Raw genomic sequence first — 25,966 nt, 5'->3', positions numbered from 1 at the left:
AGAGAAGAAATGTTCACTGCAAACTTACCAGTTGAAATGTATTTTCCCTGTAAAATGGCAGAATACATGAATTACCACAAATAAAGAAATGAACATTTGCCAACATCATAATCAAGCTAGCATTGATCAGCAGCTGCATTCAATCATAAGACTTTCATATTTAAAGCTACATTCAAACACTTCCACAAATCTGACACAAAGGGAGTTACTGATATGGGGTCATAGAGAAAAGCTTGATATCCAACTTCGAAGCAGAACACAACTGCAATATTTTTCAAGCATAGAGGCATACTGCTTGTTGGATGATAGAAATTGCTATGCACCACGATTATTTTTTCATTTTCCTATGAATGTGCATTGTATACCAACATATGTGATCACATAGCATGGAACCCAAGTGGGTTGCTGCCCTTCCAAAGCACCCCATTTCTAAGCAAATTGTGAAAGTGCCAGAGATGGTTGCTATTTATTATTTAAGAACTGCTACCAACATTTGTTTTGTCTGCCACACAAGTTGGACTAATGCACATGCAATGGCACTGAACAGTATACTACCCATACTGTTCTACATACAGTGCATTGATGCAATCCACTTTCAAATATGGAACTGAAATGTTAGACTCAATTTCACATATATTGTTCATGGGGAAACTGTACATAGCTAAGCTACATAAATCAACAATTAGATTAGAGAGCAATTGCTGCAGTATAAAATAAAATGCCCCGTGAAGAGCTCTGCTCTAAGTGCTTGAGTAATATTGGGTGGTATTGAGCAGCTCATATAGTGGAAATAAGATAAGCAAACTAGATTTTCAGTGAATGACAACTACATTAGTCAAGTTGTGATGCATCTGTGGTTGGCAAACTACATTTTTGGAATGCTAAATCAGAATAAAATATGAACTAATCTTGTAGACCACAGAGACCATTTATTTCACAGCTTAAGAATGTATACTAATTCATACACATAAGGTGAAAGAAATGCACAAACCATGGAATTTCCAAGGTCATACCTATACAAAAACAGGCAAAGACTTTGATGGATTGCTACAGAAAATCTTAAATACAAATTATAAGGCCTTAGCCTTTGTGCTTTCACCTTCTTCACTTTATTTCACATTTGCTCAGAAACCATGGTGCATTTGGCTTCAAACCCCAAAACACTCTTGTACTGCCTGGCATACTGTGGCCATTATCCCAGTGTACAATTCCCAAACCACTTTGAAAGAGAGGAAATGTTCACTGGAAAGTTACTAGTGGTGATTAACTTTCCCAGTAAGCTGGCAGAATCAAGAAATCTCCACAAATAAGCAAAAGAACATTAGCGAACCTCATAACCAAGTTAGCATTGATCAGGTGCACTGCATCATAAGACTTCTCAAATTTCAAACCATATTCAAAAACATCCACAACTCTGACACAGTAGAAAGTCACTAATATAGGGTCACAGGAAACCGCTTGGTATCCAACTACAAAGCACATAGACTACTGAAATATATGTAAAGGGCAGAGTTATGCTGCTTGGTTGACGCTATGAGTTTGCTATACACCCCTTCACATCCATCTCCCAACGCCTGTGTATTATGTAACAGTATAGGTCTCATCACATAGTATAGTACCCAAGTGGGTCCCGCCCTCCCAAGGTACACCATTTACAAGCAGATTGTGAAAATACCAAATATGGTCGCTGTTTATTGTTTATGAAGTACTTCCAACATTTTAATCTAACTAGTACACACATTGAGCTCATCTGCATGCAATGGTGCCGTACATTATGGTACCATGGGTGTTCTGTATGCAATGTAGTAATGCAATGTACTTTCAAATCTGTGACAGAAATGCCACACTCAATTTCACATATATTCTTATTGAGGAAACTGCAGGAGCCTAAAATACATACTGAAATAAAACTCAGGAAAAACACCCTATTTCTTCAAAGTAAAATTCATATTCTTCCCTAACAAATAACTTGTAAGAGTTGTGACCATATATTTCTTAAATACAGAGCAGTGGCACATTATTTTTAACAAATACACAACGATTTTAAAAAAAAATGCCGAAAGCCACATTATCAGCAAATGATCAAAAAATCTTTCAACAAAACAGTGAGAAACAACCTTTAATTGGAAATATATATATTCTCACACATAACCATAGCATAACATGTGCTACTGCTTGGTCACTCCGCTAAAAAGACTGAAGTAGAATATGTAAAACCCTACTTTTCAAATAATACTTATAAACTTTACTAAATAAGAAACCTAAACTTACTTAATTTATCTTATATAAACAACAATTCATATTATACATGAAAAATACAAAAACACACACTCACTGAGCTTCAGCTGCTCCAAAGAATGAATAGATCTTCTCAATAGCTAAACATAGAACATCTGCACACTCTGAATTCTGGAATCCGAATGTCAAAGGTTCACAAAAAGGTAACTTTCATAGCTTTCAGAAATCAATAGCATAAAAGGAGGACTGTGTAAAGCAAACAAGTAAAATGGCCAACACATTTGTATTACAACCTATAACAGTCAATAAACCCCAAAACAATCCTTCTAAAGAAAACTTTGTAGAACATGTAGAAATGCAATTAAATAAAACCATTGGTTACTGTGGGAGACATCACATAACCGCGGGTAGATGTACATTTTTCCAATGAACTGAAAAACACATATTGCAAAGATTTCAAATTTAAATCACACATGCCTTGCAGTGAGAACAGCCAAAAAGAAAGACATGTACAAATCTCTGCTAAAACATCCATAAAATAATGTGATCACTGCCCCAAAATACAAACAGCTATAACTGCAGGTACGACCAGCGGGTTCATACACATGGCTAGCAAAGCCCACCACAAAGTACAATGTCCAATTGGAATGTAGATAGCCATGGGTCTGGTCAACCGCCAGTAGCTGCGGCTACCCGTAACATTTTTCAAGATTCAAAAAGACATATTAAAAAGGTGTACACATTCAAACAACACGTAGGTACACATGAGGGCATAGAATCAGAAACACGTGTAAAATTGTGTACCGTGAAATCCATGAAATATCATGATCAATGCACAAGAATTGATATCACTATACCTGCCGTAAGGCATAGTTGTAGCAGCAGCTGTGACCGCCAAAAGATTGGGCAATATCCCATTGGCTTACTGGTACCCGAGGCTATAACCCCCTGACAGGACACAACGTTTCATTTGCTGCAGTCGTAACCACGACTACTTATAGAAAAAGGCATCAAAGGTATTTTCCTTTTCCAATATACTTAAAAAGTTCGCTGGGTGGCTCTTAAAAGAGCCTTTGGGTTCTTTTACCTATATATAACAAAAATAAATATTTTCAATCAGAGCAATACTCTTCACCACTATTACAATTTTAAAAATCTTCCAACATTTCTCTGTGCTCTTTTTTAGACGATTAATTCATTTTCTTTTCCCAAAGAGAAAAATACCTGTGCTCACAGTCAAAATATTTCTCCACAATTGCAGCATAAACCTCTCATTTCAAACACTCCGTCTAAAAATGCACTTACACTTTATGAATGCTCACAGGGCCTAGTAGGTCTGCCTTTATTTTTCATTGTTATATTTGCTTTTCATTCCCTTATTGCCTCCCTGTTGCCCTGTGGGCACTTTGAAACACAATTCTTTTGGTGTATAAGCACCTTACAAATGCAAAATAAAATAAAATAAAAATAGAAAAATAAAATAATAGAACCAAAACACTTTGTAAGCCAATGATTTGACAACACATCACCTATATCCTCAACATCACTATTTACCTCATTCTCAAAATTCTGAAATTCTCCATAGTCTTCTGAACAATGAAATTCCTCTCCTTCTGGAATTGGCACCATGTTTCAAATATCCAATGAAACAATAAATATACCCCAAAAATAGCACAATCTCCTAAATCTACACCTCACTCTCAAGCAATAAAAATGTACTATATAGAGAAACTATTAATATAATTATACAATATAATCTGTTTTATTGGCACATATAAACATCACTCAAAAAAAGTACATTCTTTGTTGGGTTAAACAGTTGAACAGCATCTGATGTACTTGGCATCCTATTGGCAGCTACCCACCACACAACCAATAAACAACCAATCAGAAAGTAAATACAAGAAATTCCACCTTCTCTCCTCATGTAATCTTCCTCCATTTCTAATTCTTATATCTGAGTGACAAGCAGTATTTGTTTCTATCACAGTACAATGGAAAACTACATAGAATGGCTGGAGGAGAATGGCCCTGCAGAAAAAGAAATTAAAAAAGAAGATGCTCAAGAAAAGGAACCAGAAGAAAATACATCAGATTCAGGATTTTGTGAGTCCATTCTTTATATTTATGTAAAAATTAGACTAATAATGATATGTTACTGAACAAAGTTCAGTCAACAAACAGATATAGTTTATCTAACTACTTTTAAAAATCTATGCAACCAACACAACTATTTCTAAGTGTAATATATATTCAATTGTTACAATAACTGTTTACAAATACTACACTCAATATATCTTAAAAACCTTTCCAAGAGGACCACCCGCATACACGTATATATTCTTTATACTTTTTTATAAATACGGCTACATAACATGCGACGCGCTAGTTGCAGCTTCCTTGCCACGGCTGCACGGTATACATGTGGGTAACATCCCATGGTGCAGGATGGGTTGGGATAGCCGTGGGTAAACACCCCCAGTCGTTGCTGTCCCTAGGCACGATCCTCAATACACCAATCGCTCCCCTTTTTGTATAGCTGCAGCTATAACATTTAGATTTTTCCCAAAAGTTCTGAGTATGCTATTTGAATGACGAAAGAGACATTACAAATACAATGGAAGTTAAAAGATCAATACAGTAAATGACTTCTCATGTAGTTATGTAAGGTAGATGATAAAGAAAGCAGAGTACACATCACAGTAAACTAGGTGGGGCCATCTAATGGGTACAATTACACAAGATACGATAGCATGGGTGGGAATACACAGGCTAAAATACAGTGGATGGGCCCTAAAACTAGAGTAGGGTGGCTCCTTTTAGTATAAATTTTTTTGAACAAGTTTATTATTTTTTCTCCACAGTCTCACATGTAAGAATGTCTGAAAACACACAGCCAAATAGATGAGACTCCCAAATACCTACCGTGTCATTGATTTCTCACCCCGACATCACTTTATCTATAAAAATATCTTTTAAAAAGAAATAAAACACAGACACCCCAAAATGTATAGCCACGGGCACGGAACTACTCTTACCCATGGCTATCCTTCATCCTTTGTTGCCTCGAATATAGCCGTGAATATTGGAAAAACAGCCAAAAGAAAAATGCTTTCCTGCCCCACAGGCCCTCACCAAGTGCCCCCTCATCTGTGCCAGCTCCCCCCACACCTCCAGATGGCCTCCTTACCTCCCCTGCCCTCTCCCTTTCTCCCCACAACACACGCGGTTTCTGTGACACAGTTTGCTTTGAGATGCCGGCTATTTGCGGCTATAGCCGAGGCTAGAGAATGTTTTGTGTTGCAAACTCAGACCCTAGATCCCTCAAACTCCTACATTTCACTTGGTGCCCTCTAACTACCCCCTTTACTCCCACCTCGTGCCTGATGGCATTTGCATGTTTTTGACCTGCAAATAGCTTTTTTCCTGCATTTAATTTTCCCATATCCTCATCTATAGCCATGGTTATCTCTCGCATTGAGAGAAAAAGAAGATGGTGGCTGTTTCATTTCTAAAAACACCCAGTTTTGGGTAAATCCCTGAGATATTGCTATCTATTTTTGAGAAGGGGACACCCCCTTCGTCAAATATTTAAATAACTACAGCACAGAATAATCTCATGCCACGCATGTATCGCAAGCCAAATCCATCCAGTGGTTTGGGCTGTGAGCTTTGGCAAAAATTGACCTTGTTTGTCTAAAGAAAAATGAATGAGAAGTAAGCCGCACATTTTGAGTGGGGGGCGAATCCCTAATCATTTATGAAATTTCAGTCAAATGCATTACTCTAAACAAAAGTTATTAACACAAATTTGTAAGTGGTTCCTATGGGAGTCTGACTCACCTTAACTATAGGGCAGCTATCGCCGCCCTATAATATATTAACTGGATTTGGTTTAAGAGAAAGAGAGAAATACCTTGATCCCTACTCCCAAAGGGACAGAAGGACACACATTAAACTCCTAGAAGGGGTATTTTTTTTTACAGATTCCTGAGGCAAGGCTGAGATGAAGAATGCGTGTCACGCTCCAAAATTAGGTAAACTGAAGATAAGCTACCTTTACAAGAGAATGTAGGAGAAGACGATCATAGAAAATGTAAGCGCACATTTATTTGGGGTTATAAAAATGTCTGCGTAAAAATTTTGAGACATAAAATGATAGTATTTTCTCAGACACTCTTGGCTGCAGCGGTTTGGTCTAACATGGCGACATTAGCTTTGTTGAGATTAGGTGTTTTTCAAACGTGACTAGTTTAATGCAAATGGTCGCGTCTCACCGGATTGTGGGTTTAGCCAAGGAAAAACCCCCTTGAATAAAAGTAAAAGTATGAATAACCTGGAAGGAGACTGCGCCCAATAATCGAAATGGTTTCTTTATTTTTAAAGTGCCCTTTAGATGATGACACGTGTTTTGGTCTCCCTGAGACCTTTTTCAAATCAGGGCTATTAGTCTTGATTTCCTCTAGTGCCCCTATTACATTTGAAATGAATCCTCCACAATAAAAGGGTTAGATCCCTCTCGTACCGATACAGCGTTTAATCGCGTGTTTCACAGAATCTCGATTCTATCGCTACGTATGCTGTATCGGTACGAGAGGGATCTAACCCATTTATTGTGGAGGATTCATTTCAAATGTAATAGGGGCACTAGAGGAAATCAAGACTAATAGCCCTGATTTGAAAAAGGTCTCAGGGAGACCGAAACACGTGTCATCATCTAGAGGGCACTTTAAAAATAAAGAAACCTTTTCGATAATTGGGCGCAGTCTCCTTCCGGGTTATTCATACTTTTACTTATAAAATGATGGTAGTGATCTATTTGGTTATCAGACTCTAAAATCAAATGATGGACGTCAATCAGAGGAGAATAAAAGTTGAGAAAAAATAGTAAGTGAAATAAGATTCTTAAAGTGTCAATAAAATAGCAGGGCAACAAGAATCAATAGGACTATAAATGAAGGAATAAAGAGAACATTATTTTATAGGCTTTAAAATTGGTTAAAGAATTGGTTTTGTTTTGGGCCATCGGTGGCGATTGATGGTGCCAGCCGAATTGATTTTTGTGATATAATTCATTTAAGGAATAATAGAATTAAAAAAACTGGTATTGACAGTTAAAAACGTCATTATGGGGGACACTCCCCTACTACACCTGTGCAAAACATTACCGAGACACACACAAGATTAGGAAGTACCATGCAGAATGGGTAAAGGGCATGGCTGGCAAAATGTCCATGCTTTGGGTTCAAGAAAGTTTGCCATCAAGAGCAGTATTGCAACACATGTCAACATATTTACATGCTGCATACTCAGGGAAGAAGTTACAGAAAAGGTTAGCCATTTTAGAACTTTGGAAAATGTATTAGAGCGAGGAAGAAGACCCCACCCCAAGAAGGAGTGGATGCTTAATCAGCATAAAGGGGATAACACAACACACTCCGCTCCACTTTCTTCTTCTGGAAACAAGACTACACATACTGAGAAACAGGGATTTTATCCTTTAAAGGGGTTAAAAGCAGCTGCTATGTATGTTAACCTGATGTACGCGACCCCTGTTTATAATAGTGAGGACAACATGGAAGAGAGCAAGATTAAGGAACGGAAATATATGTCAGCACGCAATGAATATAAAGAGCGTGATGAAAGAAGGGGCAAACAGATATAGAAGAAGAAGCTAAGAGACAAAAAGAATGGAAGGACAAAGCCATGGAAGTGACAATAGTGCAGAACAAGTCGATGGGAGGATAGATAGTACTCAAATTAGACAGAAAGGGTATCAACGATGTTAGAGAAAGAGAAGAAAAAGAGGAACAGGAAAAGAAGTAAAAGGTACGAGAAAGGGCATACAAAGAGGAAAAGGAAAAAGAGAGGAAGCAAAAGGAAGAACGAAGAAGGTATAAAGAACAGAAGAAAATGAAAGAGACAATAGAGGAGAAGAAACATGATGAAATAGAAACACAGAGACTGAAAGAACATAGGTTGCAAAGAAGGCAAGGAAGAAGTGAAAAGGGAGATGAGACGAAGGGAAGAAGAAATGAGAATGAGTAGGGGAGAAAGGGATGACGAAATAGATCACATCATTAAATAGATGTATAATACCAATTGAAGCACGAGAAAGATGGGAAGAAGAGAGAGGGTCACAACTACCCCACAGGGAGCTGCAAGAGATACTGAGAATACAGACATGGGCTGATGAACATGAGACAGAAGGCATCGGGTAAAGGATTTGGGATTTATATGAGCAAATGAGGGAGAAGGATAGGTATAAAACCAAAGGGAGTATCGTAGGATCTCCACCAAAGGAAACAGGAGGAAGAGTGGATATCATAATGTTGGATGAGCATAGAATGCTGTCCTTAAGTAGACTAGATCTTGATGATGAGGAAAGGGACGACAGCCATATAAACTGGGGCATAATGATGTCAGTTGAAGAAAGGGAAGAAAATGAAAGAGTGCAAAGAGAAGGCACATGCAGGTTTTTGGTAAATCCAAGCATAGAAAGAGGGGTAAAGTGGTCAGAATTAGAAGACCCAAAGAAAAAACACCAGAACCAACACCATATTTTGAACGACCACCAACACAGCCGCGCAGCACAGGGATATATTCCTACCTTATGTAAGTAGATTAAGGCCATTGCATGGAGGAGACGAACGTGCAAAACTAGCCCCATCTGGAAGACAAGAAGTGTAGGTGGGTATGATTGTGGACCAGGATTTACACAATTCCCATTATTTGAGAAAGGAGGAGGATGACCACAATATATACCGTGCCCACAAATGGACAAAGATAATTTCAAATGTAAATTACTGAGTTTGACAGCAGGTGCGGAAAATGGATTTATGAGTTAGAAAGAATGACAGTGGGAATGACGTTAGCAGTAGGTGACATGAAAGGCCTGCTATAAGCTATCCTAGGGGAGAGAGCTGATGACATTTGGAGATGAGCAGGATATGCTAGTGTGACAGTGCAATACACGACACACAATGGCGCGCCATTTAACAATTGCAGACCAGACATATGGAGGGCTCTTAGAGTACAATATCCTGAAACATCAAACATGAGTGCAATTATGACAAGGAAAATGTGTGAGGACAAAGAGCCTGTTGCTTTTATTCAGGAGATTGAAGAATGTTGGCGTCTTGAGATGAGAGAACCATGGGATAAAACGGTAGCATTTTTCTATCATATTTTATGTCAGGCACTGCCCGAGCCAGTGCAACGGCAGATGAAGAAACAAGTAGGGATGGAAGCAAAGCAATGGCCAGAAATACAGTTGACTATCTTACATCATTGTCCATTACTACAAGAGAAGAATAAGAAGAAAGCTGAGACTAGGAAGCAGGAGGATGCAAAGTTAGTTCAGAAACAATTGTCAAAATTTGCTTTAAAAGGAGCAGTGTTGATAGTGGTGAAGATGTGGCAACACAAGAGTTAAAGGAAGTGCAGCCAAGCAATGTAGGGTATCCTATAGATCAACGAGGGTCTAATGTTTGGCCATGAGTTTGAGGGAATGGGTCAAGAGGAAGAGGCGGATTTCAAAATCCCTCATGGGGGAGTAGGATTTAATGGAGGACAACCGCAACATTGGAATTGTGGGAGAATAGGACATATGGTACAAACGTGACGTAGTAGAGGGGGCATTAAGCAGAACTAGAAAGCTCCAAGAGCGGGAATGGGGCCATTCTCCACACTATAATAAGACACACAGAAATATTATGCCTAAGATCACACACAGAATCAGACATGTGCGCTGCAAATACAGCAAGGACAACAAGTTCAGTCGTAATCACAATTCCCACAAGGGCAACCTCAACAAGCGAATGATAGGAGGCATGACATTTTCATTTCTTGTAGACACTGGAGTGACTTGTTCCTGTGTTCGAGAGGGGAAGTACCTAATGTCTGGCATTGCCATTAAGGCACAGGGATTCTCTGGGGCTATGAGTTTAGTTCATTTTACTGACAAATTCATATATTGGAACGTGACTTGATGACAAAACAAAACATGATTATATCCTACACTCACAATGGGATAGTGTGTTCTACTCTAGAAATACATTACATGAACGTTAGTGAATTCATACTAGCATTTACAGGTCAAAAGGCATTACGAGGTGTCCCTTTAGTTCCAGAAGTATTTTTGTATGGAGTGAATATTTTCTTGACTTGGCTTCCTAGATTTGTAGGTAAATTGTTCAGAATACCTGATGATTTTTTGTTTAGGGCAGAAATACCTATGGATGATGGGGAAGGACAGGTTATCCCTTTAGAACTAGAACCAGCAGTGGTACGAGAGGACAGGGTGCTTGTTCATGGGACCGATGATGAGGGAAGAGGATGGAGAGCAGTGATAGCTCTTGGTGAAGGATACAGAATAATGGATTGGACAAATGAAGAATTGTTTAGAGATGATTATTCAGATGATGAATTAGTATTTTTCATAAGTCTCACTTATTGGATTAAAGTTGAGACTAGAGAGATACCACAGATAATGGCATTGGTAAAAAAGAAACCGTAATTTTTCTAGGAATATTTAGAAAAGATGCCAAGCATTTTATGGACCAGCAGTCCATATAACGTGGGTCTATTGAGTGGAGCAGGAGCAGTTCAAATTAAGTTCAAGCCTGGGACGATTTTGCCATGAGCAAAACTGTATCCCATGTACAGAGAAGCAGATGAGGGCATATTTGAAACCCCTTCCAACCTGGTACAGCAGGTAATATTGGTGTCACCAGAATCTGCATGTAACACGGATGTGTACCCAGTGAAGAAATCAACAGGGGGTCGTATAGATTTATTCAGGATCTACGCCCCCTAAACAATATTGTCGAAGCAGAGTTTCCTCCGGTTCCGAATCCAGCTACAATATTCTGCAATATTCCTGCCAGAGCCACCTTTTTTACAGTTATACACCTAAAAAACGCCTACTTTTTCAATTCCTCTTCATGAGGACTCACGAGATTTTACCTTGTTTTCGAATAGAAAGCAGCACTGGAAACATACAAGATTACCTAAAGGGTACTGTGAGTCCCCATCAATCTTGAATAGGATCCTTCAGATGGACTTAGATAACGACAACTTGAAAGTACAATCATTCTGTACGTAGTTGATATACTGGTGTGTAGCGAGACAGATGTAAAGTGCAGAAAAGACTCAGTTCAACAAATGACCATACTAGCAGAGAAAGGATACAAAGTAGACAAAGAGAAATTACAGTACTGTCAGGAAGAGGTCCTGTACATAGTACAGCTGTTCTCTTCAAGAGGGGAGAAAAGTGACGCCTGAGAGAGCAGAAGCGATCATGAAAACTCCACCACCTGAGACAGTGAGAAAAATGCAACTATTTATAGGCCTATGTAATTATTGCAGGTGCTGGATTTTTGATTACAGTACATACATTCAACCACTTATAAAAGGGCTCAATGAAGCACAGACAAGTAAAAGTAAAATAACATGGACAGATAAGATGACCGACGGATTTGAAGAATTAAAAAGGGTGATTTGTACAGCCCCAGTGTTAGGGATTCTGAATTATAACAAAGAGTTTTACTTATTCTCACATTCAAATTGAGAGGTAATGACAGCAGTCCTCATGCAGAAGATGACATTAGGACATGGACATAAACCATTAGCTTACTATTGTGGGATTTTAGACCCAGCAATGAAAGGACATTATTATTGCGAACAAGTGTTAGCTGCTTCTGCTTTCGCAATTGAAAAGGCTGCAAGTATTACAATGAGGTGATCAATGACTTTATTCGTTGAGCATTCCTTATGCACCATTGTAGAGAAACCCAAACGTACATTGAGTACACAAAGAGCATGAGGGTTTGAAATTATTATTTCAACCTCAGTGATCAAAATTGTTAGATGGAGACCAACAGGGGGCGCAGGCAGCAATGGCCGCCTGAAAGTCAGCTGTGCTGCCCGCTGGCGATATTGAGGAGATAAAGTGCTTTTGACACTGCTGAAATGGGGCGAATAACTGCACCAAAGGTTACCCACACAGTCAGAGCAAAGTGAGCTGCTCATAATGCATGGTAGACAAAGGGCACCCGATACAAGAGGTGAGCAGGAGTGGCGGCCTGCAGAGCGGTCAGTGGGGCAGAGTGAACATGGCCTGGTGGGGGAGGGGTGGCCAGCGTACAGAGTAGGCGTGGTGTGGAGCCACTGACTTGGCCCACGGAGAAGCCCAGTGCAGCCCGTAACCTACAGGGGATTTGGGGGAGCTGTTGCTCCCAACGTCCGGGAGAGTGGTAATTGCAGTGCAAGCCGAGCCCTGAGGAGAAGAGGATGTGCTGTGGCCGACAGAGGGCACAGATGGCGAATAAAGCAGTGTCCCCAGCGCTAGAGAATGTGAGCAAGGAACAGGAGGGGGAAGCAAGCGTTGCAACCCGGCCTGACTGAGATGGTGGATGGTTGGCGGCAACATGAGATAAGGTGCACCAAAAAGGCAGATGGGGATCCAGGCCCACGGGTACCCACGGGTACCCTGGAGACGCTGAGAGAGGGCGGATAGTGCTGCTGCGCACTGAGTATCTGGAGCTGGGACGACACCGGGCAGCATTTGCGGAGGACACAGCGAGAGTGGGGAGGGAGGAAGCCTCAGCTTAGAGCACCGTGCTTTGGTTCTGCATGGTGGAGGTTTGCATAAAGCAACCAAGTCAGGAAGAAGGACTGCAGCAGAGGGCTGGCCTACTGAGGATGGAGTAGAAGAGGCTGAGACTGCTTGCTGCCCCTGCAGGAGCCTAAAGGACCTAGCAGGGAGTGCCCGCAGCTGGAACAAAAGTGAGTACCCGCAAGCCTGAGCCACATTCTGTGAGAAGGGGGAGGCCCGAAATGAGGGAAAGAATAGGTCTAACCTGGATGAAGAAGACGGTCAAGCGGGAACCTAGAATAAGCCTAAACAGGGTATAACGCCTCCACAAGGTCTCCTGGGAGGCAGGTGAAGGATCAGCACAACAGCGGCATGGGGTGCTTCAGCAAGGATTGAACAGTAGTGAGGACAGTGATCACCCCCTGGAAGAAGCACAGGGCGGCGCCCTGTCGGCCCCGCTTGGTGTGAGGGTGCCAAGGTCAACAGAGTTGAGGAGCCAGTGGGGGAGGTGCTGGTGACACACCAAGAGGACAGAGTGCGCTGGGGGAGTGTAGGTCTGACTCCCCACTGTCATCCAGGCTGGGTGCGGAGCCGGCCCGGTTCCCTGGTTGGGCGACGGATGCAGATGCCCAAGTGAGGCAAGTACGGGCCCCTCAATGTCAAGTCTGGCGTCCCTGCAGAACTTTTAAAGACAGGCGCAACCCACAGGAGTGAATACGCAAATACAGAAGGACGCCATGGAGGGAGTCTATATCAAAGAGGATATTGTGGGGATCATTGCCGAGATAAAGGCCCTCCAATTGGACATTCAAACATCCATCTCAGAAATGAGGGGGAAAGTTGAAAAGATTGAAGAGAAAGTAGAAGGACTGGAGCACAACCAACTGATTGCAGATTTGGTAAAGATGAGACTGGACGCAAGAATGACAGACATTGAGTTTAGGGAGGAGGAAGTGACTCTGAAACTCGACAACAGAGAACGTAGAAACAACTTACGGCTAATCGGACTGGCTGAGAAAGATGGGGAGACACCGACCCAAGTGTTGAAAAAAGTGTAGGACATAGTGGATCTCCTTTTTCGAGTGGAGGGAGGTGAGCCGGTGCAGATTGAATGTGCCCACAGAGGGGGCAGGGCATTTAGTGGCGGCCCTCGAACCATTGTGGCCAAATTCCTCCGCTACACACAAAAGACAGAGCTTTTCGGGCCTTAAACTGGGGCACAGAAGAGATTGCCACCCACTGACAAGATGGCTCACAGATAAAGGAATTCGATATTGATGGGTTTATCTGTTTGCTCTGCTCTTCGAAAAGGAGGGGGAGGAATACAGAGTCACCAGAGCCAAGGAAGCAGAGCAAGCCTTGCAGCACCTGTCGCATGGAGGGGTGGCACAGGGGTCAGAGGGCCCTTTCGGTCCACACGCTTTGAGAGAGGTGTTGGCCCCTCGAGGCGTAAGAGAAGCAAGGTCAGCAGGAAATATGTGAAGCTCAGCGGCCCCTCACCAATGAAGCAGTCAGGACGGGGAATGACTGGACACTGAATCTGGAGTGCTGGGTCTATATGGAGAAGACAGCGAGAGGAGGCAACATCCAATGGACTGTCAATGGGTGGGGCTATCCCAATGATGGCCTCGATATTCAGAGGGCATCTCTACATGGTTGTTGGTGTTGGATCCGCCTAAGTTGGTGGATCAAATGGTTCAGTTTATACGGGGGGAGACAGATGGGGACAAACGGACAGTGAGAGGAGGTCTGCGAAGAATGGGGATGATGTGATGAGTGGAGGCAGCAGGACTTCACTGGAATACGCTCTATTTGGAGATGAAGGACATAACGATGTTAAGGGCGGGACACAGCTTACTGCGGGTAGGTACCCTGAATGTGAGGGGGCTTAACTTGTCCACCAAAAGATCCCTGATGGGGCAGGAATTCAGGAAGACTGCGTTGGATGTGCTATTCCTACAAGAGACATGATTGAAGGCAGGGAGGAGAGGCCACTGGGGGGAGGGGAGATGGGGAAAACCTGCTGAGCCTCTGGGGCATGTAAAAAAGGAGAGGTGGACATAGTGATGCACGGGCGCCTCTGCCAGATGGAGGTTGAAGAGATTGCTCTGATGGAGAGGAGGTTGTTGATGCTGCAGGGGCTACTGGAAGGGGTTTGGGTGTTGTTCGCCATGGTTTACGCCTGCATCCAAGGCCAAAAATCCTTTAATGAGGAAGTGATGAACTCCATATTGCTGAAAAGGAGAGGAATGGTCATAATTGGAGGGGACATCAACTCATGGGCTGATGCTCGCTTAGATACACTGTCGTAGGGGGCATCACAGGGCACAGCGGCGCATGGAGGAAGAGACTGGTTTAAGAGGACCTTAGAGGAGAAAGGCCTGGCCGATGTATGGCGGTTCAGACATCCTGGCCAAAAGGGCTTTACATTCTTTTCGGGGGTGCACACAACTTTCACGAGGATAGACTATTTGCTATTAGACAAGGAGCATATAGGGAGATTGTCTGATTGTCACATCAGTCCAGTGGGTTGGTCAGACCATGACATGGTCGCCATGGAGATGAATATAGCAGGGATGAATACGGGGGAATCCAGGTGATGATGCAATGACTATCTGTTGAGGGATCCAGTCTTTGCCCAAGAGCTCACCACAACAATAGAGAACTATTTTAAAGAGAAAAACAACAGGGAGGTGGGGGTTGGGACAGTGTGGGAAGCCAGAAAGGCCACCTTGCGAGGGTTGCTTATAAGTGAAGGGAACAGAAGAAAGCGGGAATGTAGACTGAAGGTGGACGAGCTCTGCAGGAATATTATAGACTTGGAGGGCAAATTGCATGGGGAAGGGGACTATGATGAGGGGGACTCATAAGCCCTCCGGCAGAAAAGAGTCACGCTGAAAGAGTTGGACATTGGGGAAACAGTCAGGAAACATGATTTTTTTAAAGCAGAGGTGTTACGAGAAGACAGACAAGGCAGAAACACTTCTGGCAGCTAGGCTCTGTGCACATAGGGCTGAAAGATGGGTAGAATGTATCCAAGGGAGATGGGATCAATGGATCACAGACCCAAAGGGGCTAGCAGAGTGCTTTGCGCAAGTCTATGAGGAGCTGTATATCACGGAAGGGGTAAAGGACGTGGGGAGGATTGAGCAATATCTGCAACTCGCAGGACTCACGAAACCTAGCGGGGAAGAGAGGGCACTCCTGGAGTCCGCTTTTCACGCCTGCGGACGTGCTCGTCACAATTGGTCGGCTGCTTGTGGGTAGGGCCCCTGGGATGGGGTTTTGCAAGGCATTTGCAGGGGTTTTAGTCCCACACATGGTGGAGCTGTTTAATCACATACGAGTGGAAGGAATAGCCCCAGGCTCATTTGAGAAGGCAATGATAGCAGTGATCCCAAAAGAAGGCAGGGACCCAGCGAGTTGTAAATCGTACTGGCCCATCTTCCTCCTGAGCACGGATGAAAAGGTGTACACCAGAGTCCTAGTCACCCGCTTGGAGAGGATTCTACCCCGATTGATACACCCAGATCAGGATGGCTTTGTCAGGGGAAGACAAGGAGAGGATGCAGTGTGCAAACCTTTAGACATTATGGAGCACTCTAGAATGGAGGGAGGGGATCATGTGCTGCTCAGTTTAGACTCAGAGAAAGCTTTTGATCGAGTGGAGTGGGGGTTGCTTTTCACTGTACTCAGGGAATACGGCTTTGGTAGTACTTTCCTAAGGGGAGTGCAGGCAATATATAGAGCCCCAATAGCGAAGGTTATAGTAAATGGGAAAACCTCCAGGGAAATTCACCTGAGCAGAGGAACCAGGCAGGGCTGCCTGCTCTCGCCTCTCTTCTATGCGTTCTCTGTGGAACGCCTTGGAAAAATTATCTGAAGAGAGCCGACTATAGCGGGAGTTCAAGTTAGAGCAAGGGCACACAAATTGGAAATGCACACGGACGATATGCTCCTATACTTGGCTAACCCTGCCACCTCCATACCGAAGGTACTGTGAGTAATTATGGAATATGTGCAGTGGGGGGGTCTCAAAGTTAATGCAGAGAAGTTGATCCTATTCCCATATTGTAGACTGAATGACGACCAAGAGGGAGGATTGCAAGAGCTAGGGATCCCGATTGAGCAGTGGCGTTTAAGTATCTGTGTATAAGGATCACAAAGGACACCAAAGAACTCTATAAGGCCAACTTCCCCCCGCTTCTGAAAGTCCTCTTTGCAGATTTAGATGGGCAGGTTTTACTATGTCTTGGCTGGGATGTCTGAATGCAGTCAAAATGATGCTGCTCCCCAAGGTTCTGTACTGCTATCAAATGTTGCCCATAGCCATGCTGAGTGGACACTTCCTAGAGCTTAAGAGAAGAATCAATCGGTTTCTCTGACAGGGAAAGAAACAGAGAGGGCCTATTCCACTCTAATAAGGCCCAAGGAGGAAGGGGGTGAATCTCCCAGACATGTATAGCTACTTCCCCACAGCGCAATTCACTGCGACCTGTGACCCTGGGGGAATGGTTATGAGCCCCAAAGGTGGCAATCCCACAGAAGGTGCTCAGCCACAGGTAATGGATCCACTTCTGCAACTATGGTGGACTAAACAGGAGGTTAGGGGGATTGCGACGTGGACGTCCCATTTAAGTCACATCTGTGCTCCCCCGATCAGGGACGAGATACAAGAACCGGTCTGCTTCCAAAAGTTGTTTGAGGCAGGTCTGGAGAGGGAGGGACAGATGTAAAAAGGGTGCATGTACACCCATCTGGAGGAGTATAAGGAGGGGCTGTGCATGGGGGCCTTTTTAGTGTTTCAGTACTTGCCATTAAAAGGGGTCCTGATGTCAGACAAATGGAAGGATAGCCTACAGAGGGACTTGACGCCTATGAAGAGTATTATAAGTACGGCTGCCAATGCCAAGGGGCTGATCTCTGGTATGTATAGAGCTTTGGTGGGTGCCGGGAGGATGGAGGGGGAAGCCCTGAAGAAAATATGGGAAAAGGACTTTGGGAATGAAATTCAGGTGGATGATTGACGACGGCCATGTGTAAGCACCCACAGAACATCTGTTTCCTGCCAATACAAGTTGAATGGCCTGAAGCTTCTTTGTAGGTGGCAGTATGATCCGATCCGCCTTTCCAAAATGTATCAGGGAGCTAGCCGCTGTGCTGGAGGGGATGCAGCCGGAGTGCTGATTATTGGCACATGTGGTGGGCCTGTCCATCGGTGCACACTTTTTGCAAGGAGATATTGGGTTGGGTGAGAGACCTGGAGAGCATAGAGAGATCGTGTAGCTCATTGTTATTGTTGTTTGGGTTAGAGGATATGGGGGGTAATGGAGACGCTTACCCCATGTGCTGTACTTTCTGTTGCTGGCGGCGAGGGTTGGCCTCACCATTGGGTGGAAATGTGAACTCCCTACAGAGAAATCGAGGGCCTGAAAAAGCCAGGGAAATGTATGAAATGGAAAACATTACCGGGGCCTAGCACAAGTTGAGACCCACTGGAGAAATGGAATGGGCAGCGTTTCTAAGTCTAATCAGAGAAGGCTCACCGGAAAGGTTACTGAGTCCTGTTTTAGATGGAGGAACATAGGAGGGGAGGACGCTCCTAGGGGGGGGTGATTTCTCTGGTTTTAGAATCAGGATCTGGGCCCGAGCAGGGTAAGACATGCAGGGGAATCCCTAACAGACCAATGACTCTTTATCAGAGAATTGAGACCACTCATCTGTCTACTGGGGGGAAAAACCGGGAGAGTGGGGAGTTAATGTTAATGATTTTCTTTTTTGAATTGGTTGGAAAATGGTAAAATGTAAACTGGTCCTTTGGCACTGTCCTTGTGTTTGAGTGTAGAACTCTAAAGCAGACTATGCAAGTGCGTACTCACTGGTTTGAATAAATAAAGAATACAAAAATTCAAAATTGTTAGATGTAGAGTACTGAATCCAGGTAGTGAATCCAGTGACATTTAAAGCAAAACCAGTAGCGAAGGAGGGCTATGTACATGATTGCACAGTGTATACTGAGTTTTATTATGATATTACCCATGTTGGAGAAAATGCTCTTGGAGGGGGGAAATCCTATTTATTGATGGTTCTTCAAAAATGTACCAAACGAAAGGACAAAGCTATTGCTCTTTTCACCTTTGATTTGTGACTCTCTTAACACCACAATGCCAGTCCATTGCCAACTATGACCAGCCCCTAGTTTATCGCACCTAGCCTGCAAACTCACCTGTTGCTATCTCGCTGCTTCAGCCCATGTACCCACCTGATGTCGGACTGCTGCATCTGGCCTGTGTACCCATCTAATAAATGCTTGCCGCCTGTTGTCACTAGCACTGACCCACTAGCCATGCTGCATCTGATCTAGCCTGTTGTAACTAGCACTGACCCACTAGCCATGCTGCATCTGATCTAGCCTGTTGTCACTAGCACTGACCCACTAGCCATGTTGCATCTGATCTAGACTGCTGTCTCTAGCATTGACTCACTAGCCATATTGCATATGCACTAGCCTATTGCCACCAGCATGGTGTCATTAGTACTGCTGCATTTAAACTAGCCTATTGATAATAGCACTTGAGACAATGTATTGTACCTCACGCATTGCATCCTGACTTCAATTTCCATGCTATCCTTATTGTAATAGTGTAATTACCTACTGTTTATTGCTGAACCTGCTTAGGGCATACTACCATTAATTCACTCACTCCAAAGCATCAATCCTGTATGCTCGGAGCCTAAGTCAAATTTGCCCATTGTGTATGCACATAGCCTAAGCTGCATTTGCCCATTCTAGGATATCTGAGCCCTACGCCCCTACCCCCAGGCCACATCCAATTTACCAAACATGGCCTCCCATCACTCCAACAGGCTTCCATGCTTGGACTCCATTCCTCCTGCTCCGTTCCTACCAGCCTTAATCACATATGAGCCCCATAACCACCTCCCCACAGCTACCCCATCCACTAACGCTGTCCCTAAGCCTACATCCACTGCCAGAATCACATCTCACACACCACCAGTGCACATAAGAAACACTAGATTAGGACCCTGCACAACCAAAGCACACATCAAAACTCACAAACCCACACTGCAGACACTCCTACCACCTACTACAATCACTCCTAACTTGAAATCCCAGCATCCCACCACCAAACACCACACCAACACTGTTAAACCTAGCACACACAAACCCTCCCAAATCCAACTTGCTCTCATTAATGCCAGATCACTACAAGCCCATGCCTCAGAAATACATGACTTAATCTCCGACCTCGAGCTAGACGCTCTAGCCATTACAGAAACTTGGCTTCATGAAGCTTCTGGACCAGCCATATGCCAGTCCCTTCCCCCCGGGTACATCATCCTCCGTCAAGATAGACTAACACACAAAGGCAGAGGTGTGGCCCTAATAGTCAAAGAAACACTGAAGGCTAGACAAATTAAATCCATCACATCTGAGAACTTCGATGCCCTATTAGTAAAAATCTCCTTCACACCTAATGACACCATGACCATGCACCTTATCTACCGGCCTCCAGGCCCACTCCTGAACTTCCAAGCCGACATCCTACACCTCATAGGTAACGACCTCAAACCAAATACTAAAGTCATACTCCTAGGAGACCTGAATCTCGGATTCAATGACACAAAAGACAAATACAGCAAAACCTTTGCTAAAGCCCTTCTGGACTTACAATTCATCCAGAGAGTTGACTCTGCCACTCACACTAATGGCCGCATACTAGACTGGTTAGTCGACCACAACTCTAGGGTATATATCAGCTCAAACACCCCACAACCTTGGACCGATCATCACCTCATCCACTTCTACATCCCAACGAATGCAGCAATCACTAAAAAAATAAACCCTCGTCCCAGCTGCCTTAGCCAGATCTAAAAAACTATTCACTAAAGAGAGAATTTGCCCACTCCTAGAAGTCTCAGCATTGGAATCACCCATCTCTAATAACCCTAAAGAACTAGTCGAACTTTACAACACCACTATCAAAGAGGTCATCGACACAATTGCCCCATTAGAGACCATAAAATCTAAAAAACTCATCCACGCCAAATCATGGTTCAACCAAGACCTACGAGACCTAAAAACACTCAAAAGATACGCTCTTAAAAAATGGCAATCCTGCCCCTCTGCCTCTCTGCATGACTCATACCTAACTATTGCTAAACAATACAAAAATGCCATAGCCAAAGCCAAAGCTGATACATACAATACCAGAATCGACAATGCCCAATCACACTCAAAAGAACTACTCGCTATCTTCAATGCGCTAGTCGTACCTCCCACGTCCAAACGGTCAAAGACGAGAAATGGTGTAATGACATTCAGAAGGCTATACTTGACAAAATGGACCTACTCCAAAAGAAAATCAAAGCCAACCTTGACAATCTACCCAAGTCGCCCCACAAAACGTGGACCTCCGCTAACCCTAAGCACCCTATCCAACATGATAGCAACCCACCACCGCCATTTACCTTCGGAAAGGTAACCACTCCTGAAGTCCTACTCATCATGAAACAAATAAAACCCTCACTTTGCAAAGGGGACATCTGTCCAGCAAACATAATCAAAGCCTGCGCTAAGTCCCTAGCGCCGTTCATTGCAACCTTTATCAACGCATCATTTGCCACCGGCTCGGTACCCTCCTCTCTCAAGGAAGCCTGGGTTCGTCCACTGCTAAAAAAGCCATCCCTAGACCCAGACTCACCCAACAACTACAGGCCAATCACAACAGTGCCATTCCTGCTGAAAATCCTGGACAAGGCTGCTTATCTACAGATACAAGCCTACCTTGAATTACACAACATCCGAGACAAGTGACAGTCCGGTTTTCGTCCACGCCCTGGCACAGAGTCAGCGCTTCACGACCTAAAAAACCAACTCCTAATAAAAATGTGTATAAAGGTAAATGTGCCATCCTCCTACTCCTTGACCTGTCGGCTGCGTTCGACCTAGTCGACTATAAAATCCTAAAGACACACCTCACCAATACGGCTCACTTCTCTACTGAGGCCACAACCTGGATCTCATCCTTCCTGGAGGGCAGAGCTATGAGGGTCTACTCAGACCAAGCATCAGCCACTCCCTCCCCTATTAACTATTAACTGTGGAGTACCACAAGGTTCCTGCACCTCCCCCACACTATACAACCTACTTACACTCCCTCTATTCAACGACCTAGAAGAATTTGGCATAACATTCACCAATTATGCCGACGATACACAAAATCTTCTCCCATTATCTGGTGATTATGAGCAAGACTTAAAAACCCTACAAAACACATATGGTATCATCCAGGCCTGGATGGCAGCCAATGGCCTCTGTCTCAATGGAGACAAGACAGAGATCCTACATGGTGGGACCAAAAGAATCCCTCATTAAACTAGACAACAAATACAGTAACTTCTTAATTGAGAACTCTGTAATCTCAGTCTCCTCTGCTGTAAAAACTCTGTGAGTATACCTAGACTCAACCCTGTCCATGGACAGACATGTTAGTTACATCTCCTCCTCAGCAGCACTAACAACTAAAATAATCAATGCAGTAAAGCCTCACCTATCCACTGTAAACTGCCTCAACATCGCTAGGGCCACCATAGGTGCCAAATTGGATTATTGCAATGTCCTCCTACTAGGCACTTCGGCCAAAAACATAAATAGACTTCAAATCACACAGAATAATGCCCTGAGAGCAGCCCTCAACATTCCTAGGAGGGAACTCATCTCACTAGCAAGACAAAATGCCCACTGGCTCCCAGTCAAAGAACGCATCCAGTTCAAGACTCTCACCATTACCCACAGATGCATATCCCAATCTGCCCCTAGCTACTTTACTGAGCGTATACAACCAGTCCAGACACTCAGACCCAAAAGGGACCTGTAGGCAAACCAACTTTCAGTCCCCAATTTCAACAGAGAAAAAGCTGGCGGTTCGAGCTTCGAAGTTCTAGCTCCAAAATCTTGGAACTCTCTACCTCCCAAACTGAGAGCTGAAACATCCCTCATGGCCTTCAGAAAGGCACTGAAAACCACCTTATTTAATGAATCCTACTTAAAACACCACTGCAATATGAATAATGGCTATAATATACAACTGTACCTATGCTCACTGTTCCCATGTAACCTCGGAACTTTAGCTATGTCTGTAACCATGTTCCCATTGTCTTCGTTATATTCACCTATGCCAAGTAAACTATCTTGTAACAGCGCCACGATGCCCAAGGGCAGCTGTGCGCTTTAAAAATGCAAATAAATAAATAAATAAATAAATGATCGGCTTTAGTGAAGTTAAATAAGAATGGTGAATTTGAAGTAGTGACAAGTGTGAGACTGCCTTAACATTGCTCATCAGAGGCTGCAGAATTACTGGCGCTTATCGCCACACTGCAGAGATATGAGGATGAGGCAGTAACTGTGTACTCTGACTCTGCCTATGTGACATCAACCATACACACAGGGTTGTCACGCTGGAAAAGGAGGGGCTTCCTCTGTGCAGACGGCACACCAGTGCAACATGCATCTCTATTGGATAAACTTATCAAAGTATTAAAGCTCCCATTGGCTGTTGCCGTGGTATAATGCGCATCCCATACTAAGAGGGCAGACATGATTTCTTGCAGTAACAAAGCTGCAGATGTTGAAGCAAAAAAGGCAGCATATTTATGTAGAAAGTGTTAAGCAAATGTCAGGATGATGTATGATGGTGAAGGAAAGTTTTAATAAGTTGTCTATTGTACAGTTAATTGAGCTACAAGGTCGAGCACCACAAGAAGAGCAGGATTTATGGAAGAGACAGGGGTGTTCTTTATCCCTCACTGAGGCTCTTTGGAGACAGGGGGAAAGGCAAGAACAGGTTGTTTACCCCTTCCTTATTGTCCCTGAGTATCTACACGTCAGAACAGTGACAGTCTGATTCACTATAAAACTGTTAAGTACACCACTCTAGTATGAAGCTATAACATATTCTTTTATTTTAATACATATTTTGCAAAGCTAAAAAAGACCTTCCATTTGGTCCCATATACATTTAATACAGGTTTCTAAAATTCTGAGCTGATTTTTGTACAAACAAATTCAACAAAAGTGAAAAACAAAAGGAAAAAAGAACAGTGTGAACTACTGCTAAATAAGAATTTCGAGGAACACAGACCTAGCCTCAGTGGCTATGATCATTCCTGCATAATCTAATGCAACCTTTATCTCAAGAGTCAACTGTATCTTATTTAAGCTCTTTCATACAGCCTCTCAGCATTACTACATGGCATAGCTGAAGGGTGTGATTGATGTTTTAAATTCTACCAGACACTCTTTAGTTTTCGATGTAAATTGAGAGAAAGGAAAGAAGTTGGTAAAAGTTTCCTTTAATCAAGTCGACATATGTTTTGCACATTTTGACACATACAGTGCACTCTCACAATGCTGTTGGTCTGATTAATAAGGACCATCTTCAGGACAAGAGAACTGGTTTAAGCATGTAGTTAATACTTCTCAAAATCGGTGGTTCTTATATTGCAGCCTACAGAGAAAATAAAAAAATATTGTGTTTAAGGTTAAAAATGTTTTTTAGATGTTAATATTCTTAGAGTAGTGACTGGTATCTGTTTCATGTACCACGTTACTGACTGACCTGTGTATCGCTCAGATTGCTTTGAGACGTTAGGAAAAAGTGCTGGGCACCGTCTGGCTGCTTAGTAGATGCTCAATCCAGAAGGTGTATTCATTTACCATCCCTATAAATATACATAGCCTATATTAGTATACATCTCATTATAATCAACTTTCTTAATAATCTTATTTAAAGTAAAGCCATTACTTGGCAGAAGAAAGTACCTCCAAATTATGCCCCGAGACAGACTTGATTTCTCTGCTGTCTTCGTAGTGCCGTTGGTGAGCTGTCCTTATTGCATATTTATATGGCTGTCTTCACCGCCATTTCTTAGGGCGCTGTGCTCATTATTGCACCCACAGTCTAGTATAAAAGACCGAGAACAAGCGCTTCTGGTTAGCTGTTCTATAGTATCTTTTTATTTTTTATTTACAGATTCAACTCATGACTTGTTAATTAATCTAACTCATGATTATATTAACTTTTATCAAAAGACGCAATATCTCTCTCTTTAAATAGCACATCAATGCCGACACACCCTCTCTTGTGATATAGATAGATTGCATCCCTATAGCAAGGTAAGTGATTGCACTGCAACGGTACGGTCTCACAAGTTTCTCTATTGACTCAGCGGATTGTCGTGCTTCCGAGCCTCCATTTTCTGCTCCGTGCACACTGTTGGCTAAGGTGCTGCAAAAAACGCTAAAACTAGTGTTGTAAAGGAGGTGCCTACTGTATTCTACATCATCCCGGCATGCCACTTACCTGTCGGGCAATATTTTCAAATGCACTTATGTTCGCCGTTCCTGTCACGGCTTTCTGTTTCGTTCCATGTTTCCCAACTGGAACCAGACGTTTGAGGTGAAATCATGTGTTCACACACATGATCGAATTATAAGGCTGTACAACGGGATAGTCGCACGGAAAGAAAAACTCCCTTATTTCTACAAAATGTAGTTTTTGGGGCAAAACAGATGATGCTTGAGCTATAACTTGCATCAGTAAGCGAATCTGGTCAAAACTTTAGCAGAAAACTTTTTACTGCAACTCTTAGTAAACATGAAACCTTGGGTACTGCCTAGACCCGCGTATAGTGTGGTAAATAACATGTCCTATTTTATTATTTTATGGTTTGATGTCAAAAATGTTTTTTGAATTTACAACGACATAACCCAATCTGCCAAAATTGCAAAGGGTATAAGAGAGTGGGACCATATGGGGGCACCTATGGTTATACTTGCATATCCCATATCTTTTGTAGTTGATCAAAACTAATCTAAACTGATTATGAAGTTACAGAAAATATTTCACAAACTTTAGTAGGATAGCAGAAGATATGCAATGACTGCAAAAGCAGCCTTACTCTATTTCATTTAATTCCTCATACTGTCGTCTTAAGTTGGCAATTGTTGATCCCTTAGAGGGCAAAATATATTGTTGTTCAATCTACCTAGGGAAGTTAAAGAGCCTTACAGAAATGCATTCCATTCGACAGCCAAGTTTAGTC

This window comes from Ambystoma mexicanum, chromosome 9, assembly GCF_040938575.1.
Source record: "Ambystoma mexicanum isolate Mex_15411 chromosome 9, UKY_AmexF1_1, whole genome shotgun sequence".
NCBI lineage: Eukaryota > Metazoa > Chordata > Amphibia > Caudata > Ambystomatidae > Ambystoma > Ambystoma mexicanum.
This window is presented reverse-complemented; position numbering follows the sequence as displayed.